Source organism: Podarcis tiliguerta, assembly GCF_965153285.1.
Source record: "Podarcis tiliguerta genome assembly, chromosome: 12".
In the NCBI taxonomy this organism is placed as follows: domain Eukaryota; kingdom Metazoa; phylum Chordata; class Lepidosauria; order Squamata; family Lacertidae; genus Podarcis; species Podarcis tiliguerta.
The window spans coordinates 21,894,682-21,915,091 of NC_139545.1; the positions used below are offsets into that span (position 1 = coordinate 21,894,682).

General features: G+C 38.6%; 1 protein-coding gene across 26 annotated transcripts in view; it reads left to right on the forward strand.

The window, feature by feature from the left end:
* The window catches only part of TBC1D5 (TBC1 domain family member 5), a 242,306-nt gene that overhangs the window by 2,633 nt on the left and 219,263 nt on the right, over positions 1-20,410 (forward strand). For 16 of the 26 annotated variants that reach the window (XM_083404783.1, XM_083404795.1, XM_083404787.1 and 13 more), the window contains exon 2: positions 9,798-9,869. The gene's annotated coding sequence lies outside the window, so the exon portion shown is untranslated. Of the gene's footprint in view, positions 1-107; positions 141-9,797; positions 9,870-20,410 lie in introns of those variants that run through there. The other 10 variants (XM_083404789.1, XM_083404790.1, XM_083404778.1 and 7 more) reach the window with 2 other exon arrangements.

The following is a 20,410-nucleotide window of genomic DNA, read 5'->3' on the forward strand; positions in this document are numbered from 1 at the left end:
GGTCATGTTTAAGTCCTGTGGAAATTAATGTGGCATCAAGTTACTAATGACTAACTTATCCCACTGATTTCAATGGAACTCAAGCACAACTCATTTTCTTTTAATAGAGACTGCCGTGTCTTGCTTGCAGGAAATTAAAGGTAAAGGTACCCCTGACTGTTAGGTCCAGTCGCAGACGACTCTGGAGTTGCGGTGCTCATCTTGATCTGTAGGCTGAGGGAGCCGGCGTTTGTCCGCAGACAGCTTCCTGGTCATGTGGCTTAGCATGACTAAGGGATTGCTTAGCATGGGATTGCTTAGCATGACTAAGCCACTTCTGGTGAACCAGAGCAGTGCACGGAAACACCGTTTACCTTCCCACCGGAGCAGTACCTCTTTATCTACTTGCACTTTGATGTGCTTTTGAACTGCTGGGTGGGCAGGAGCTGGGACCGAACAACGGGAGCTCACCCCGTTGTGGGGATTCGAAGCGACCTTCTGATTGGCAAGCCCTAGGCTCAGTGGTTTAGACCACAGCGCCATCCGTGTCCCCTTGCAGTAAATTACTTCATGATTAAATTCAAAAAGTGCATCCAGTTAGTGTAATTGTACTTGAGGATATTTTCCAAGCCACAGAATGACAGAAAACCCTCGTTTTCAGAGGCATGAATCCATACCGCCACCCATTTATGTTAGATAAATTCTTCAAGAACACTTGAGTTAAACAGTGAACCAACTGGCATAGCCACATTCAGTGGGGAACCCTTCCCCACAAACCGTTTGGTTTCCTGCATTTTATCTGTCACAATGTGGATATCTGATAAGTGTGGCAGTCCAGTCATGATTAAGGCACTTTCAAGGAGAACATTAGGTGATGGATTTAATGTCATAGAGTTGTCTGTGGTCCACCTTTTCCTCTTCATCACTGTCCATAAGGCATTGGAGACAGCTGGTTTTATAATTATGCCCTTTTTGAACATAGGCAATGGGGTGTTCAGTATCAGGAGTTGCATTTCCTGATTGGGAAGAGAACAGGGAGCATAAGAGTCCTAGCAGTTTTGGGGTTGCTGGAGCTGATTCTCATCCCATGAATAATTTGCATACTTGTCTTTTAAAACCTCTCTGGGATAGTTACCCTAATATATATTGTGCATTGGCCCTCATTTGGTGCAGAGTGATAATGAATAAGACAGTAACTAAAAACTAAGGAGATTTTGCCTTGTATGTCCTTTTGAAACAGAAGCTTTTTGATCAGTTTGTAAGGAAATAATGTGTTCGGCATATTGAACAATACTTTAGAGCAGGGGTGTCAAACTCAAATTCATTGGGGGGCCGCATCAGCAGTTTGGTCACCCTCAAAGGGCCGTTGTATCTGTAGGACTATACATCATATGTACTTACAGTACAGGAGAGAAGGGTTCAGGCAGCTATTGGATCTGTCACATCACAGGATGGCATGTGCTCAATATAAAAACAAGTGGATGTTTCCTGAATGCATGTAAAGTGGAGGTTTCCTGTGTAGAACGGCCGGCGCTGCTAGAGGGCAGACGTTCTCTGGCTTGTAGGCTGCCGCGCATGCGCTGAAGAGGCGGCTTTCTTGTGTCAAAAAAAAAAAAAAGCGAGAATAAAAGGTGAAGGCTGGTGGCCGCCGGCGGCTACACGGGCCACATGACGAGGTCTGGCGGGCCGGATTCGGCCCGCGGGCCTTGTGTTTGACACCTGTGCTTTAGAGACAAATTTCTCTTTTCATTTTTCATTTTTGAGGCTTCCTATTTTTTGTTAGTAACCAAATAGCCAGTCGTTGCACATAATTGTCTATATAGGGGTGTGTGTTCATGTGTCTGTGGCTGTGTACATGCACATGCACATTTAAATATTATGCAACACGTAACATTTTCTGGTATAAAACCCACAATGTGGGGAAAGTATCAGTTTTGGTTAGTAAAATGTCTATTTTAATTTTCTGTCCAGGAAACTGTAACAGAAACGAAGGGGGGGAATGACAAGTATTTGAAGAAGCAGGAAAGCTGTGGCACCTTAAAGATCACTAGCTTATTTGTTGCATGACTTTAAAGCAGTGGGGGACAAGTGAACCTCCACGTATTATTGGACTCCCAGCTCCAGCCAGCCTGGTCGGTACAGAGATGATGGGACTCATAGTCCAAACACTCTGAATGTCCACAAGTTCTCAACCCCGGGGATAGAGCTTACTTTTCAGATGTAGTTTATCAAGTTAGGTCACTGAAACTGCCTACCCACAAGTTTTCAAAAAGCAGTACACTGGGGTTTCTTGATCAGAATTTGGGATGAAACCATGTAAGAGCCTTCCTTTGGCGCTGGTGCCAAATGAAGTTATAGAGTGCTCTTCAATACGAAGCATATGCCTGGAGAAAATACTTTAACTACAAAAGTTTCAAACCATAAGTGTGCATTTTTGTATGTATATGTGTGTGGAAGAGAGATTGCTTGTAGAGAGAGCCATTCTGCCTGCAGGCGGGGAAAGTTCTGAAAATATTGATGTCATTGTGTAAGAGATCAATGCTTTACTAACTTCTGTGTTTTGTTTCTGTGATATAACACTGTGCCACAGCGACAGTATTGGGGAGCCTTGTAAATCCTCCCACTCAATACAGCTGTAAAATCTGATGTTGGTGCCTAGAATTTTGCTTCTTATAACATATATTTTTGTAAAACATAAAGGAAATAACAAACCCCTGCCATTCAACCTCTTCTGCCAGCAATGGATAGGCATAGTATTTCTGAACTTGGAGATTCAATTTAGCAACAGGCCTATGTGCAGAGGAGGGGGGCAGCTGGGTACACTTGCTACAGGCCTCAGAGGGCAAAGTAGCCGCACACGTCATGTATTTTGAGCAGTGTGCATGTACACACACAGTGTTACATAGTTTTGTGTGTGTGTGTGCATGCATGTGTGTACACTTGTTTTGTACATATACATATATTTATAAAAACTGTGTGTATGAAGTATTCTGTTCTTTTCAATGAAACAGAGATTCAGATAGGTACAAAACAAAGAAAGAATGCCATATTTTAGTATCACCATGATGTTCATAAATTCAATTTTATTATTCCTGTTCCAGAGGAAAACTGAATTTGCCCATTTTTTTAATCTTATGCCCATCTTTTCAAAGTACCTATCAATTTGTTTGTCAGAGGTGATCTTCATTATTAGAATGCTACCTTCTACGTTGTATTGTTTTGTTTTCCTCATGATGCTTTGCCACTGTTAAAGAAATTATTAATTCATCTGACAGAGGTCAGACACAATATGTGGGTTTTCACTGTGTGTCAAACAATATACTTGCTGCTGTTATGGATTCTTGTGTAAAATGGATAATAAAGTGCTACTAAATTTAAGTGGAATAATGCATTACCTGCTGTATGCTTGCTGAGTAAGCACTTATTTCATGAAGTCAAACATTGCAGTTGTGTGTTTCAGGCTGTTTAATACTCGTTCTAGGAAAGAAAATCGGTGTGTTTTCATAGTCTTGGATACATGAATGGCATGGCTGCTGACTTCAGCAATGGAAAGCTTCCATTTAAATAGGACTCTGAATTAACAAATCACTGTCATTACAATCAATATAAATTTACTGGGTAGGAGAGACAGTATATTGTGTAACATGATGAGTATGTCATGGTGCTTTCTTGGTGTCAAGCCTCTAATATGATAACATGTTTTTAGGGTTTGCCCATTACTTGCTTGATTGAAGGTTTATTGTTTGGAATATGGCAGGTTTTAAAGTTACTGTATTTCAGACACTATACTTAATTTTTAATAGATGGTGTTTATATTCCTCTTTGGGCTGAGTTGTATGTTACAGTGGTCCCTTAGAATCTTCTGAACATTCTTCCACAATCATAGTGACTCCACATGGCAGTTGTAACATATTACTGTTGCTCATCACAGAGGCTGCCGAGTGCTATTTAGCCCACACTACAGGTCGAAGTGCAAGTAGATAAATAGGTACCACTTCGGCGGGAAGGTAAACAGCGTTTCCGTGCGCTGCTCTGGTTCGCCAGAAGTGGCTTAGTCAGGATGCCACATGACCCGGAAGCTGTCTGTGGACAAACGCTGGCTCCCTCGGCCTATAGAGCGAGATGAGCGCTGCAACCCCAGAGTCATCCGTGACTGGACCTAACGGTCAGGGGTACCTTTACCTTTACCTTTTTACACATTCATAATGGCAGCTGGGACTGGCGTAGGGCTGACTCCATGTGACTCAGGCAATCCACACAGTGAGCTGCTTTTGACATGTTAAAAGTACTGTGGGAAGCTAACACCATGCAAAAGTACTGCTAGCAGTTTTCACGGGGCACATAATATATGTTAGAATCGGCCATTAAAGATTAAATCAAGGGCATAAGAAATGGGACAGTTATTTGGGCTCTTAAGTGTGGTTACTGTAAGCTTAAACTTTAAAAGAGCAACTGGGGAATGGTGAAAGAAGTCAATAAGGTAATTAGAATGATTGCAGAGACTAATTCCAGATTGATGGAAATTCTATGCCTTTTTAGCAGTGTTAATTACCTAAGCACTTTGACCAGATGTAGGCATATTTTTACTTCCATTGGTGAGTTGGAGCATATGACCCCCGAGAGTAGTCTTAAAAACTCTCTCTGTCCAGCAGTTTATAATGCCAAGCTGCCTGAAAGTAGCAGGAAAAGGTGGATATTTCTAAAGGTGTTTTTTTAAAGTGTAGCTTTTGTTATCTCACTGCTTCAAGGAAGGCAGTATAATTTTATAATAATGCTTAGGAATACAATGCAGTTAACATTCATATCATGCTTATGCATGCTGGTATAGAGATTATCTTGCCTACACTTCTAGTGGGTATGGGACCAGACTTTTTTCCAAAGAGCTTATCTAGTTATTTGTTTAATCAGTTTTTTAACTAGAGTGAACAGTGCATATGATGCAATCATTAAGGAGTCTAACATACAGTTTCCTCGCTGCAAGAAAGAAAATTCGATAGAGCTTAATGCATTGAGGTCTTCTCTGCTCCAGAAGCCTTGGGGCTTCATGCATTTGTATCCATAACCATTGCTTCTCAGTTCCCTTGCATATAATCACCGCCTCTACAGTGATAAAAGTCTATAAATACATTAGAGTCCAAGGAAGCTTCAGTAAATGAGAAGAAAGCAACAGCTGTGGCTCAAGAAGTCCTCCCATCTTGTTGACCATGTTCAATCTAGTACTTTAAAGATATCCAAAACTGACTTTGTAAGAGATACTAGCAAAATAAGATCTTAATTATATTTTACTCAATATCATTGTGATATAAAACCCAAGAAGAGTCATACCTATATCCTAGAAGGAAGAAGGGAGGTAAAGTGAATATATTGCACAGTTAAAGTAGCTTTCCTTACTCTTACGGTATATCCAGCAACTTGTAGTCCAGAGATCAAATCCAGCCAGACTCGTCTCTCCCCTTTCCCCCAGTTGTGTAATAGCCCTCTTCACTGAACACTTAGTTTTGTGTCAGTTTTTGTGGGAAAACATAGCTGTTTTGTGTCTAGGCTTTTAACATCTCTTCCATTGACATAGTTGTTACTGGAATAGGAGGGCCCAAAATGTTGTTTTAGTCAAAATATATTATCGTTCCTAATATATAAATAGTTTGGGGATTGGTGTTTTAAAGATAAAAGGCTATATAATAACTTTCTCCTATGAGAAAGTATCCATGGAGGAAAGTGTAGAGCAAAATTAATTATCATTGCATGTTGCTGGAAGGCATTACTGGTAGTGAAATTTTACTGCTATATCTCCAAAGTGGGGTGGTTTATAGTTTTAGTCTCTAAACTTTATTGGACAAATAGCCATTTCCTACTTTTATTTCCAGAATCCCCCCTTTTTTTACTATGTTTACATTCAGTCTCATCTCAACTCAACCCAAACCAGAATGGATCCAGTTAGGTTCCTTGTGCCCCCCTCTTCACCACTCTTGTCCCATATTTATCTTTATGTGGCAACAGGTAGCGTTTCTAGTAGCCCTTAGATGCTCTTATGAGCAAACACAACTATGTCCAGGATACCTGGAAGCATGGGAAATATAGCTTGTGTGGCTGGAATCAGTGTTGAAGAGGAAATGAATTGGCAGGGAGAGCTCCAGTTTACTCTGAACCTAGTTTGGATCCTGGATTATGATGACAAATGTCTAGAGCACATTTAGTAATATGATCCTGCCTCTCATTCCATGTGGATATGAGGGTGGGGTTTCTCAAAGCTGGTTTGCACTAGCTGTCACTTAGTATTTTAAACTGCTTTGGAATCTGAAATCGGTGGTCTTCCTCATCCCAGTTGCTGCCGCTGGTTGATGAGCAACACAATCCCAGTGTTACATAGAGCTAGCCAGGCCTCTTGCACCCTGAACCACAGTTCATGCCAAATTTTCCCAAGTCAGCCTGCACACACATCTTTCCTTTCCCAGTTTCCTTCTCCCACTCATTATCACAGCTCTTCTTCATCCTCAAATCATATATATCTTTCCACTGTTGTACTCCTTCTGCTTGCTCAGTCCCAATTTCTCCCTGTCCCCATAGGAGAGAATTGCTTTGATGCGATTGTGCCAGATTTCAGAAATTATCCATAGAAGTTGTTTATGTAGGAGGGAGTTCTTGTAGTCTGACAGCTAAAACCAACTTATTTCTTTCACTACATGCCAGAGGAGGCGATTGTTTTATTGATGAATATGGAAAAAGTGAATAGTCCAGTGCTTTGTTCCATTCCTCTAATTTACGACACCAATAATAATGGATGATGGATGAGATATCCAAACATTAATAAATAATCTTAAAAGGTGTACTAAATCAAAGAGGAAGAGACCAAGGAATAATCTCATATAATGTTTCAAGAAGGGTAAGCTAATTCTAGTGTCATTAATTCTGCTATATGCAACAAATAAACAACACCCCATTTAAAGTAGATATGCTGCCAATAGGATAAGAGCTGCAACAGTATTGCCACCTTTTCTTGCATTTTTGTTAATGTATGAACTGCTTTAAAACAGTATATCCATAAATCAAAAGTTTCCAGAGCTGGATGGTATTCTTGGAAAAAGGTGGCCATGCATTAGTTTAATGTAACTCTTGCACCATAGTTCTGTGTCTTTGAAAACTCCTTATATTTAATACCTTAGATGGAAAATAGTAGAACTTTGTTGTGCAAATGTCATCAAATTACAATGAATTTGACCACTTGAGTTAATAATTGAAACAGTGTTGAAGTGGCAGATACAATGAGATAGCTCTTGCAACAAGTTGTAAGTTCTGTGATGGCTTCAAAGATTTTTTTGTCCTCAGCACTCTGTTATTACCATTCAGCCTATGTCTTGCTATTATTTCCTTTTACTGGACCTGATTTTTTTAAAAGAGAAAGTTAATATGTTCAAAATTATTTGCATAACTCACAGTACACTTCTATATATGTCTACTCAAAAGTAAGTGCCATAGGATGTAATAACACAGTTCTAACCATGTCTATATACTCAGCATCAAGCATTGCTTCCCACCATCATATGCTCATTGTTTGCTTTTGAAAGACTGTTATTCTTGCTAATCATTAGAAACACACCTTTCTTATATTTATGGAACTATGCTGCTGTACAGTATTTTAAAGAATTAGAAAAAACACAAGAACCTAAGCAGCTGCCATGGCCCATCCTTCTCAGTAATGTTCACACTGACTGGAAGAGGTTCTTCAGGGTTTTAGGTAGGAAGTATTTCCCAACCCTTCCTAGAGATGCCAGGGATTGAACTTGCATGCAAAGCATGTGCTGCTACCACTGAACTACCCTTCCCCACATTTTATCTAATAGCTTAAATGCAATTCCTGATAATACTAAGATGCCACTTAATTGCACCTATCCTTTAAACTGAAATTTAATGTTTACTATATGAAAGACTTAAGAGGATTCTTAGGAGATGCAGCATATATTTTGGATGTCTTTATGAACAGTTCCCACTGCTTAAACTAGAGCAGAAAACAGCAGTTTAGAATGCCATTTAGATGTACTTATGTAGCCCTCAACATGTGACTGTATAATGCATTGGTTCTAATTATGGACGGCCTTAAGAAAACAGTAAATAACTATAGGATAGATCCCCTGTATCTGTAAGAACTCTGTTGTTTAGTATGGCAGCACCAACACTTTGGAACTCCTTGCTTTTGGTATCTATTGTGTTTTACTCTTTCTGGAGGCTTTAAATTATGGCTGCAAATTTTTAGCAATAATTTTTGTCAACTGCTTTGATTTTTTTTGCAGTAAAGCGGTATATAAATTTTATGAAATAAAGAAATAAATAGAAATCTTGTATGTCTAACAGACTAAGCTAATCTTAGTCAACTCCACACAAATCGTTTAATACTGTAGTTTGGTCTACAAGGGATGTCCAGTGAGGTAGTCTAAATTATAGCAGATTTGGAGCTGTTCAGTTTGCTTCCATAAATATAGACAGGAAAATTACAGGTAATTTGGCATGACCATGCAGCAAAACACATCTCATTTCTAATATTGATTTTCCTTGTTGACATGTGGAAATCGGTTCAATGGATTATGTATAACAAATAGTTTTTCGTATGATAGTCTCTTCATTACGGTCCCCTAAATAGTTCAGACTTTATCCATGAAAGAAGTCCAGGAACTGTAAGAATAGCCCTAAGCACCTTTGAAATTCTACAATAATAAATAAATAAATTCTAAATAAATTATTATTATTATTACAAGACTTGCATTTAGGTTGCTATTTACCAGAAACCAGGACCAGGTAACAATTACATTTCAAGGCAGTTCCATAAAATAGAGAACTCTTAGAATACAGAGAACTCTTAGAATATCAGTAGTGGGAAATAATTCTACTCACTGTAATTTGTATAGTTGGGAACATGTTTGTCCCACTATGTTTTGCAGTACAATGCTTTGGAGCTCCAATTTAGCATACTAAAACAAATCCTGAATGAATTTTGATTTGTAACATTCTACTGGTTGCCCTGGGGTGTGGGTGGCACTGTGGGTTAAACCACAGAGCCTAGGACTTGCCGATCACAAGGTTGGCGGTTCGAATCCCTGCGACAGGGTGAGCTCCCGTTGCTCAGTCCCTGCTCCTGCCAACCTAGCAGTTTGAAAGCACATCAAAGTACAAGTAGATAAATAGGTACTGCTCTGGCGGAAAGGTAAACGTTGTTTCCGTGCACTGCTCTGGTTCACCAGAAGCGGCTTAGGCATGCTGGCCACATGACCTGGAAGCTGTACCCCGGCTCCCTCGGCCAATAAAGCAAGATGAGCGCCGCAACCCCAGAGTCGGTTACGACTGGACCTAATGGTCAGGGGTCTCTTTACCTTTACCTTACTGGTTGCCCCTGATTGATACTACCATTCAAGGATGTGGATGGTATTGTTTTACTTTCAAATGGCGAGTGCATTCAGATAGTAAAAACTTGGTAACCTCTGTATATTTCCAAGGACTATGAGCTTTAAACGTTGAGGAAGGATTTAGAAGTCAGCCAAGCATTTTGTCCTTCTCACATTTTGTCTTCATAACTGAATGACTGCCAGTTTGCACAGATTGTGTGTCAGTTTAAATACAACAAACACACATCAGTCTGCTTGAAATCATTCCACCAAAGACTTCTAAAAACTTTAGGTAGTCGGCAAACAGTAATGGTTGTTTCACATTAAGTTGCTTTGTAGAATTATAAAACAGCTTTTCGTATGCTTTCAAATAAAATGTTGTCATCCACTAATGAATGAGATACCATCTGTAATAATTAAGGTTATTCCACTTGTTTTTCCCTGCAGCAAAACTTCTGAAGGTTTGAAGAAGATAGTAAGAAATCTACGAAGGAGGGCTGTAGCAGTATTGTAAGTACTGCATTGAAAAGAATGTGAATTAAAAATATTATAAAGTGCCTGTCCATATATATTTGATGAAAAATTAGTTGTACAAAGGGGGCGCATGGAATGTAAGGGACAAGATATATAGTAGCAGTTTTGTTAATTTACGAAGATAGCTCCATTCTTATGAAATTTAAAGTGTAGCCTTTGCAGTGTAATCAGGAATTCACCAGTATCACTGAAAAAAATATCTTTTTATCTAACAAAGATTGATCTACTTTATATACATTTGTTTATTTAAAACTATCAGAATTTAGAAAATCATTATAGTTTTGTAGGGCTGTCATTTGTTTTAGTGACTTATTGTTTAGGTTATTTTGCAGAATTATTTATTTGCTGATTTATTTATGTATTTCATTATTTATTTATTTGATTATTTAGTAAATTATTTATCTGATGAATTATTAATACATCTTCATGACAAGCTTTAAATTATTTATAACTTAATTTTGATTTTATTGCTTTTCGACGCTGCATTGTTACTGACTAGGTTTTTTTTTTATCCCCTTACTTGCTTCTTGAAAATTAAAGTATTAGCTTTGAGGCAAGTTTATATTCATTGCAAGGCCAATAGATAGATATATTTTCTGCATATGAAGTACTTCTCCTTGTAGGTACACATTTTACATGGCATTTTGTAACTTGTGACTGTGTACTTACTTACCTGTTCACACTCTTGCTTGTGCTGTTCCATAGCTATATAAAGATAAATATTTAACCTTTGGAGCAAAAAGTGAACACATTCTTCTTCTCCGTAGTTTACACAACTAGTGTACTTTCTTGTACACTTTCTATATGTGTTGGATATAGAGACGCATTCTCTGTTGCAGGAAAGATTCTCTTGATTCAACCCATTATACAGACAATTGTTGCACTGTCATTCAGTAATTTGTTGAAGCTTCACGATTGCTTTCAGAACATGCTGCTAAGAGAATAGGTGAAAGATTTTCTGAGCTCAGTCAAACTTGAGTAGCCTCTTCTTTTTAAATGGAAGACTTGCTCAGTAAGTTTCACTACAAACACTAACCTGCCCTACAAATCGTTTCAAAGTGTCATTCCTAATGTCTTCTAATGTTTACTGTGGAATCACACCTAATGTAGACAGTTCTAGCTCCACCAGTCTCTCCTTCCATCTCTAATATCCCTTAATACTTTTCTTTCTATTTATAAGACGCTCTGCTTCCTACATTACACTAATTTCTATGCACGATTTGGCCTCTGCATACAGAGAGGGTAGGATGCAGATGCCCTTTGTTCACATAGTGAGTCCAGGTAGTGTCTACACAGTCTCAGCACCCTGCTTTGCCTCCCTGGGGCATTTTGCATATGGAGCCCCCTCCTGGTATGCCACAGCAATGATAAATGCATAAACACCCAGCAGGCTATTACTAACAGTTGCAAGATTACAGGGCAAGCTTCATGCATTGTTTGCTGCTCCTTCAACTCTGCAGAAAGTCTACTCGGAGCGAGATCCTAGAAGGAAGAGGGAGCTTCATGAAAAAGCACCATCTTTCCGGGGGTGGAGCACATAAAATATCATGTAAATAATGGAAGAAAGGTTCATAGAGAAAGAATGCTCAGAAAACTGACATGTTTTTGGGCCCAGGGAAGATCGATGTCTACTGGTGTTTAAAGTGTCCTGAATTGATTGGACAGTAAAGAGGAGATAAATGGCAGGGAAAAGCCAGTGACGAGTAGGATGGAGATGTGTTCTAAGTAAATCATTCTGCAGATGTTACCTGTGTGTGGGTTACTGGACAAGGATGCAAAACGGCTCTGACCTTAAATATGAATAAATAGTTTGGTCTTGTGCGCATGTCTCTATAAATCACTGCTGTGACTTCAGCTGCTGTAAATGTTTTACAGTTAACTCTAAACTTTTAATTCACTTTAAAATTCAGTAAGTCTGCTTATTTTAATACAGCCTTCGCAGCCTCTCTTTTTTTGTAGGGGAATGTAGTATCTCCTTCATGCAATGAGTAGTAAAATGATGAGGGCAAAGCTGTAGTTCTGATAAATGTGCTGTGTGCACAACATGGCCTTTATTCTGTGTTTAGTGCTTGAGATGAATTACTATAGAATTTAAAGTTTAACAGGGCATGGGAAAGGATGCATTGTACATTTCAAGTTGGGATGCTGTTGCAGTACAGTAGAAATGGCCTCTGTAGATATGTTTCACTATAGAACTTAAATTATGCATGTGTATATCCAAATTCCTTATTTTGAAATATTGAATGTATGAATATTTAATTGGTATCTTGCTTTAGTATCTTCATATGCTTGCCTTAAAGGAAGCTGTTTCCTTTGATTTATATACATGGATAAAAAACTTGTATAGAGTGTGTATCAATGGCTTTTCTCTCTCCTGTATTAGATGAACAGCATTAGGCAATGACAAGTTGGGGGCGGTTTCTTTCTTTTTGATTGCTGAAGTTTTGTAAACCTTGTTCGTAACACCTTTATGAACACCTTGGTTGCTTTTTACATTAGTCTTTCAGATTTGCTTTTTAAAAAAAAAAAACACCACGTACTTACAAAGGTCAGATACATCGCAGCATATAACAGTAGAATGTGTTGTATTTTGTAGTTTATGCCGAAGTGCATCCCCAGTAATATACATCTTTTTGGAAGTTTTTTATTTATCTTAACCTTTTCATTTGTATTTTTTTCACAATATAAAAACGTTATTGAAAAAGACCTGTAAAGCATTGGTATTAAATATTGCAAGTATGCTCTGTCACTCACTTGTACTAGTATTAAATGCTTCCTGAATGACATATTATGATAGTTCCAGGGGTAATATAGGGCAGCTTATGCACTGGCCCTGAGAACAGTTAGTGAGAAGTGAAAGCACAGCCAAAGGTCACATTAAACAAGAGTTCTGTCACACCCCATTCATTTACCCACCAATTTGTGAGAATAGCTGGTTACATCTTGTGCTGTATAATTTTTAGGAAAGATAGTGCTATTTTTACTTACTGTGTTTTAATGGCATGTCAACCTTGGATGCTACAGGTTAAAAAAAAATCCAATAATGGTTTTCTACAATATTATTCAAACACATCTTAATTCCAGCCTTGGAAAAAAATACACTTGTATGTGCCTATGTATATACAGAGTGATTCATAATAATAAATTCCATTCACTATAAATGGAAACTGCATACTTCATTATGAATCACCCTGTGTACATAGGTTTGCACAACAGGGCTTCTTTAAAAAACAAAAAAACAGCAACCTCGCTAATTTCCTCCCCCCGCCCCTTTAAAGACATATTGTAATTAAACTCTCCCAAGTTTAACCAACATTTTGCAATGCCATACAGGAACTGATATAATCACTTCAGTGCTATTTTGTAATTAAAGCAAATACAGTACTCCACTGTTTATATAAGCTTCTACGGTGGATCAAAATGACTTGTGCAGAACCTTTGGACTGTAGGTACTGGGGTGCAGAGAAGTTCAATGAGTTTCATATCAGGTAGCAGTTCTTTGGAGAAAAGAACTGAAACCACCTACTGGACAATAGTAGGTCTCTCCATGTAATAATTACATGTGTATTTCCTTTCCTGTAGTTTAAATGTAAACTATAATTTTGCAAACTGCTGTACTTGACAGTTCAGGGACCTAAATGATACTGTTTGCTAACTGTATTAACTACAGAAAACATCTGCATGCATCTATAGTTTTTTAAAATATTATTTTGCCATGTCTGATTTTCAATTCCTTGCTTGTCCTATATTTATATATTTTAAATAGATGAAAATGACAAAATACTATGATGGTGGGCTTTCTGTGTGTCAGGGGCTAAGTCATAGATTGGTCTTAAGACAAAGCAGCCTCATATATCTATAAGTCAGAACTGAAGAGTAAGAGAGGACTGAAGGACAAACCAGGAGAAGGACCAAAGAGGGAGCCAGGAGTCAGACTAAAAAATACAAAGCTGAGGAGCACTGTATTGTTTTGGCAAAGCTGAATAGGAAGCTTTTTCTTATACTCTTGGGTCAACTGCATCTTATTCCACCTTAGTGGTTGGAGTAAGCACAGGGCCTGAGCGTACTTCAGATAGATTCTGTAACCTGCAGGTTTGTGGCTCAGCATAAAGCACAGCTGCACCCAGATTCATTTCATGTCACAACAACTCCGGAGGCTGTGGTAGACTTTCATCTGGTAGTTCCATTGTAAACTACTGCACAGTCCTCAGTTACTATGTGTAAATGATCCACACATTAGTTGGGGTAAGATGCAAATAAGCCCAAATAAGGCTTAGTATCTGGATCCTGAGGGATCCTTTTAAAACAGCTTGATGGATTTGATTGCCTGCCACCTACCACCCTGAACATTCTCCCCATGCTCTGGATTTTATTGTCTTGTTGCCATCATTTTCCCTGTATAGCATGTGTGTCATCCAGCTTCAGAATCTGAAATTTCATCCTCTATCCAGTGTTTTTATCGTTAATTTTGAACAGCTATATCATAAGTGATGCTCTTTGAAATAGCTTGGTGCTTGAATTTGGGGAAGGAGGTGAAAATTAGATACTTTTGTTTCAAATTAGGGCAGACTCAATTTAGCCTTTGGTGTATTGACCTTCTTTATACTCATGCAAACTATTTGCTAATGAGCTTGAATTAATACATTCACACTTCCACTGTATTATTTCGGTTATCGATCATTACCATGAAAAGTGAAAAGCATTAATGAATGGTTAATGTGGCATAATATTAGGCATGACCTATCTTCAAAAAAGTTTCTAGATATGCTAATTGTTTAATTATGTGTACTTCCTTACTGCAAGAGTAGGGCAAGTAGTATTGTAAGCATGGCAATATTCCATATACTTTTCTTTCTTAAAAACTTGTAGTGGCAGTGTAAGCTGATGGTTATTACTGATTTTGGAGGTAATAGTGGCTGTTTCCATTTTCTAGTATTACCCAGGCCAGGGCTCTTTGAAGCTGGACGTGTCAGCAAATGGGCACTTTGAGATATGGTTTCCTCTTCCAGGGCATATGTCCAGTATAACCTCTGCTGGCATAAGGCTTTGGTTGTTAGATACTTTTTAGCTATTTATGTGCCAGAATGAAAACAGGAAAACAAAAAAGTGACAATTAATTGTGTGTGACAATTAGTTGTGTGCATAGCTTTCTGTAACCTGGAGCTCTTGAATATAACAATGTCTTGTCAAGTCACTTTTATTGCATTTAGCCATACACCATTTCATTGAAACCCTGACCCAGACAGGATAGTTTAATAAAATGCACAGTAAAACATTAGACCGCCTGCATAAAACATCCAACTTATTAACAAAAAGTTGTTGTTTGTTGTATGAAAGCTACAAATACTACCAATTGTTATTTTCTTATGAAACCTACAAATACTATCAATTGCAGGCAACCTATATATAAAAGGGGCAGATGGAGCCCATTAACCTGGGAAGGTAGTCCATGGAGAAGGAAAACTCTTATCCTGAACCTCCGCCGCTTTAGGGGAAATCTTTGGGAGAAAAAAAGGCTTCGGAGTAAACCCTACACAAATCCAGAGTGGAATCCCTAAGACTGTTGGATGCTGCCTTGTATGCCTCCTCCTGGCATCTCCTGCATCCAAGCTGGTGCCAAATGTACTGCTTTGCTTTCCTGTGGAAGCATCAGCAAGGTCAAGAGGGGTGTCTTGTCATTTAGTCAGCCAGGGACCTCCATACACACTGCCCAGGCTAGCATCCCAGGAAGTTCACACTGATGCTGCTAAGTCAGCGGTTTGACTTCACCCCCGGAGGCACACTCCATTGTCTATTGAGACAGGCGGATACCAACAACATAATATGTAAGCACAAAGAATACAGCAACAGTGTTCTAATTGACAGGACTTTGTACACGTAGTCCCCAGCTAAAGGGAGATGCTCATGAAGTTGTACTTCTTTCTGACACAACCGTCCATTGAACACTGGTGAGGCTTGTAAATAAGATAAGCTTGGAAATGCAAGGACTGACTTATTGGATAGTGGCCTTGCATAAGTCACTTGGTCAAACTTTTTGGCTGAAAGGCAGGATATAAATGTTTTATATAAATAATAAATAAATAACCTTTTACATCTCTCATTTTCATGAGGATTTCCTCTTAACAAACCTTAATTCTTATGAACAATGCACATAATTTGCAGGCTCTCTTGTCTATGCGTGTCTACTGTATTTTTAATTCTGTTAAGCTTAATGGTTCAGATCCAGAGGTTCTCTTTTTCTAAGGAAAGGAGTCTTCCTCCAATGGAGCAAAGGGAACTTTTGGATCCAATGCAACAGAAGCTTAAGTAGAATCCAAGAGGAAAGAGAGGGCCAGTGAAGCAAGCAGAAATGAGAAGCAACATAATTGTAATGAAGAATGGGAAAGATTCAGCAAGTAGTAGACCTATTAGGATCTTGGGGAGCACACAGGGATAGCAAGAGAAGGAGGAAGATGGATTTTTATTAGCAGAAACCTTGAAGTAGCAGTGATGAAGATTGAACAGGAACCAGGAAATAATGCAGCAAAGGGTAGAGGGAAACCTCAAATGAAGAATAATGTAAACTACAGTTTCAAAAAGCAAGAAAAGCAGGGTAGGAAAAAATGACATTGTAAGGCACTGTCCATGTTATAGACCAACAGTGCCAAAGTAGTGTAATAATGTCATTGCAGAAGGCGTGGGTCTGCACAGTTTGAAGCATCAGAGGATGCTAAGGTCTAATGAGTTCCTTGGTCTAGTTCCTTGTGATTCTGTTAATAGTTAGAACTGCATATCTGCAGCCGAAGGTTGGCTAATGTGGAATTTGGCGGCCTCCTGAATCTTCCTCATCTGCTTTGTGGATAAGAAAGTATGCTTGGCACCAGACAGCGTTTCTTCTTGCTATACTGAAATTTGTCTTTATTTTCCTAATGAGCCAGTTGTCTTTGGCAGGGTAGTTGTCCCCAGTTTCCTTTCAAACTAAAATTTCACGTGTATATTAAAATACATAATGCTGGAGGATATGCCAGAGAAACAATATGAATACAGTATTGCTGAATACGTGGGGCATAGGATTTGTAGAATGAAAGTTAAAATAGATGGTTCTGCTCATTTACAAGAAAAGTCACCAGACAGCATTGTTTGTCAATCAACAAGCCTTTGAGCTGACAGTCATTGCAACAATTTTGCATTAAGAATTGAAAGGTGCCTTTTGCATGTTAGAATTAAAACGGGTGACACTAATGCAGTACCTACTACTCCTGAGTTAAATCCTATGGAATGTTTTTGAGGTTGGTGGCAAACATTGCACATATTCAGTGGAATGACAAAGAGAATGGATGAGGTGTTTGAAAAGGGGTGATAGTGGAAATCCTCCTGTTAATGGCTTGTACCAAACTTAAGATCTGTCCCTCGTTTAAAAAGCGGAAGAAGTAAATAACAGTAAACATTTGTTCCTGATTGAAAGTCTCAGGAGGAGAATGTTGAGGAAGCATGTCAAATTAAGAAGAAACAATGAGCATAAGATTTGTCTTCTTAAGGACATAGTCCTGGCAGTCTAGGTTGGTTGATGATATGATAGCGTGATAAACTCTTTTGAAAGCAGTAGCAATACAGTGATAGCTCTAGTTGCGGAATTAATCCATTTCGGGGTGCCGTTCACATTTAATCATGAAGAATTTGTTGCACTTTGTACAATTTGTTTTAGATTTATGTATTTGTTACGTTTCTAAGAGACCTTTTAGGAATTTGCTTATCTACTAAATCTATTATATTTGCAGTATTAGTTGTGGTGCCCGACAATAAGAGCTAAGGTCTCTCGTACTTCATATGTCACTACCAATTTTATGATGACTCTAATATTGTGTGAAGCAAATGATAGCAGAAATCCCACCACATCCTGACCATTTCAGAGAAGGACAAGCACATATGATCAAATCATGAGCATCTGTCACATCATTGAAAAATTTAGGGAGTTGAGTCATTCATTGATAATGTGCTTCATTGGCTATGCAAAAAAAATCTGATACCATCTGACATGACCATCTTTAGAGGATACTTGCTGACATGAGGATTCCAAAATATCTTACTGAACTTTCTTGCATGTTTGTTTGGTTTTTTTGCAGGGGAGGTGGGCGCGGGGAGGGCATTGACCACAGATTTTGTTGCAAACGGCAGCAAGTAAAAGCAAGTAGTTTCCTACAGGACAGCAAAAAAATGGCATGTCATCAGCAATCCTGATCAATCTTGGCTTATATTGCAGTTGTGTAATGTCTTGAAATAATCACTAGAGGTGCTTCTTCAGTTCACATACAGTGGTACCTCGGGTTACAGACGCTTCAGGTTACAGACTCTGCTAACCCAGAAATAGTACCTCGGGTTAAGAACTTTGCTTCAGGATGAGAACAGAAATTGTGTGGTGGCGGCAGCGGGAGGCCCCATTAGCTAAAGTGGTACCTCAGGTTAAGAACAGTTTCAGGTTAAGAACGGACCTCCAGAATGAATGAAGTTTTTAACCCAAGGTACCACTGTACTGCCTTTAAATCAACATCACAATTGTAATGGTTAGGTTCACTGTCTGTAAAAGTGGTATAAGAATGCTTTAAATGGTGTGGATGATGACCCAAGTTAAAAAGTGGAAGCAGCAAAGCAATTTTGCAGAATAGCTTTCTTCCTAAAAGGAGTGCTCTTAACTCAGAGATTTGATGTGAGAATGAAATGTGGCATGGAGCTGTGGACAGTGCTCTGAGCTCCTTTTAGAAGAGGCAAGATATAAAATAAATACATAAAAATTCTGAAATTAGTTATAGAAATTCTCAAAACCCGAAGACAGAGCAGAAAATGGAGCACTGCTATTCCGTGAGAGATAAATACATCTATGGCCTGAATATAAGCCTCAATATTTTTTCCAAATTCTGACCGTGAAAAGTTAAAGCGTAGCTTAAAGTTGTAACCTTACAAAAATTGGCTATTACGATATCACTGCTGAAACAGACATACGGTAAAATAGAACGGGTGTGAGTGCCTACGGAATTTTAAGGGAGTGGCTTATATTTGGGTATCGTCTTTTTTTCTTTTCCCCCCTTTGAATTTTAAAGGTGCAGCTTATATTTGGGTGCGGCTTATATTCAAACCAATACGGTATCACTAATTTGTATTGCCTGTCTTGGGTTATGTTTCTTCTGGGATGTATTGGAATGTTGCAAACTGGCTTTTAAAATATTTAGGCTGCGATCTTAACTTCACTTACCAGGTAGTAAGTCCTATTGAATTCAATAGGAATTACTTGTGAGTAGACCTGGTGAGGATTGGGCTTTTGGTTATTCATTAAAGCCTTCCTGTGGACTTGGTTAACAGGGATACCAGCTGAATACATGAGACCCCATATTCTATAGAAGTTTATTTCCCATTCCTATTTCACCTTGAGTCACAAAGCATCCCAAAGCGACATAGAATTGCCACTTCCAAAATATCTTCAGTCGTAGAATGATGTCCCCACTGTGGAAGGATGCGGGTTCCAGAATGGGCATCCACAGTCACTTTTGGACTTGTTATTAAGATCGTTTTCATGGAAGACAATCTTACTCGGCTACAAGTGATCGCCAAAGAAGAAGCCTAGTGATTTCTACATTGTAGGGGTTTGGGGGAATGTATGTAGTATTATTTTTTCTTGCTGTATTGATATTAATGAGAAGAAAAGGGGGAGGCATTTTTGTTATGGATAATTTATTTCATTTCAGACTATATTATCATTTGGTGAAAGCCCTATTGATTAGCCTTCATAGCTTTACAGAGCTTTTCTTCTAAGCACTTAAAGTTTGAGTTGTCTCAGTCCCATAGGACTTAAAAGAAAGCTGTTAGTACCATGAAATTCTTCAGAATATTTCCAACAGCTTGAAGCTTCTCATAAGAATGCAAAATATTAGCACATTAATGTTATTAACCCCTTTAGTACATTTAGCAGCAAAAAATAGTTTTATATAATCAAAGTCTGGATTGTGTCTTTATTATCCTTGCCTGCTTTTTCCTCTGTATCTGAAAAATATGTTATCCTATGCTATAAACAGATGCCGCTTTAACAATGCAATACATTATGTACCAAAAATGATTTCTGTTTTAATCATAGATGCTGATTTAATGAGACACACAACCAGCTTACATCAAAAATGGATTTAGGGTGTGATTTAGTCTTCTGTGTGTTTTTCGCTACATAATGGGAATATGGTACCTCATGTTCTAAATTGAATCATGCAATGTGCATAGTACAGTCTTGTCTTCTAAGCTGGGGGTCTGCCTGGTAGAATATTCTGTTTGTTCCTTTTGCTTCAAATACAGAGGTCATTTTTAGAAACTGTGGTGCAATTAATCATAAATGTGTTGGAGTTAGTCGGAGGAAAAATGACTGCTCCATGTTGTGCACTTTTAGTCCATTTCACTGCTTTGTTAACTTGACGGCACCTGCTATATCAGGCTGTATTACAAGAAGGAAGAAGAACTGTGCAGAACCAGGGCTGCTGGTTCTGCTGTGAAACCAGGCTCCTTCCTGCATC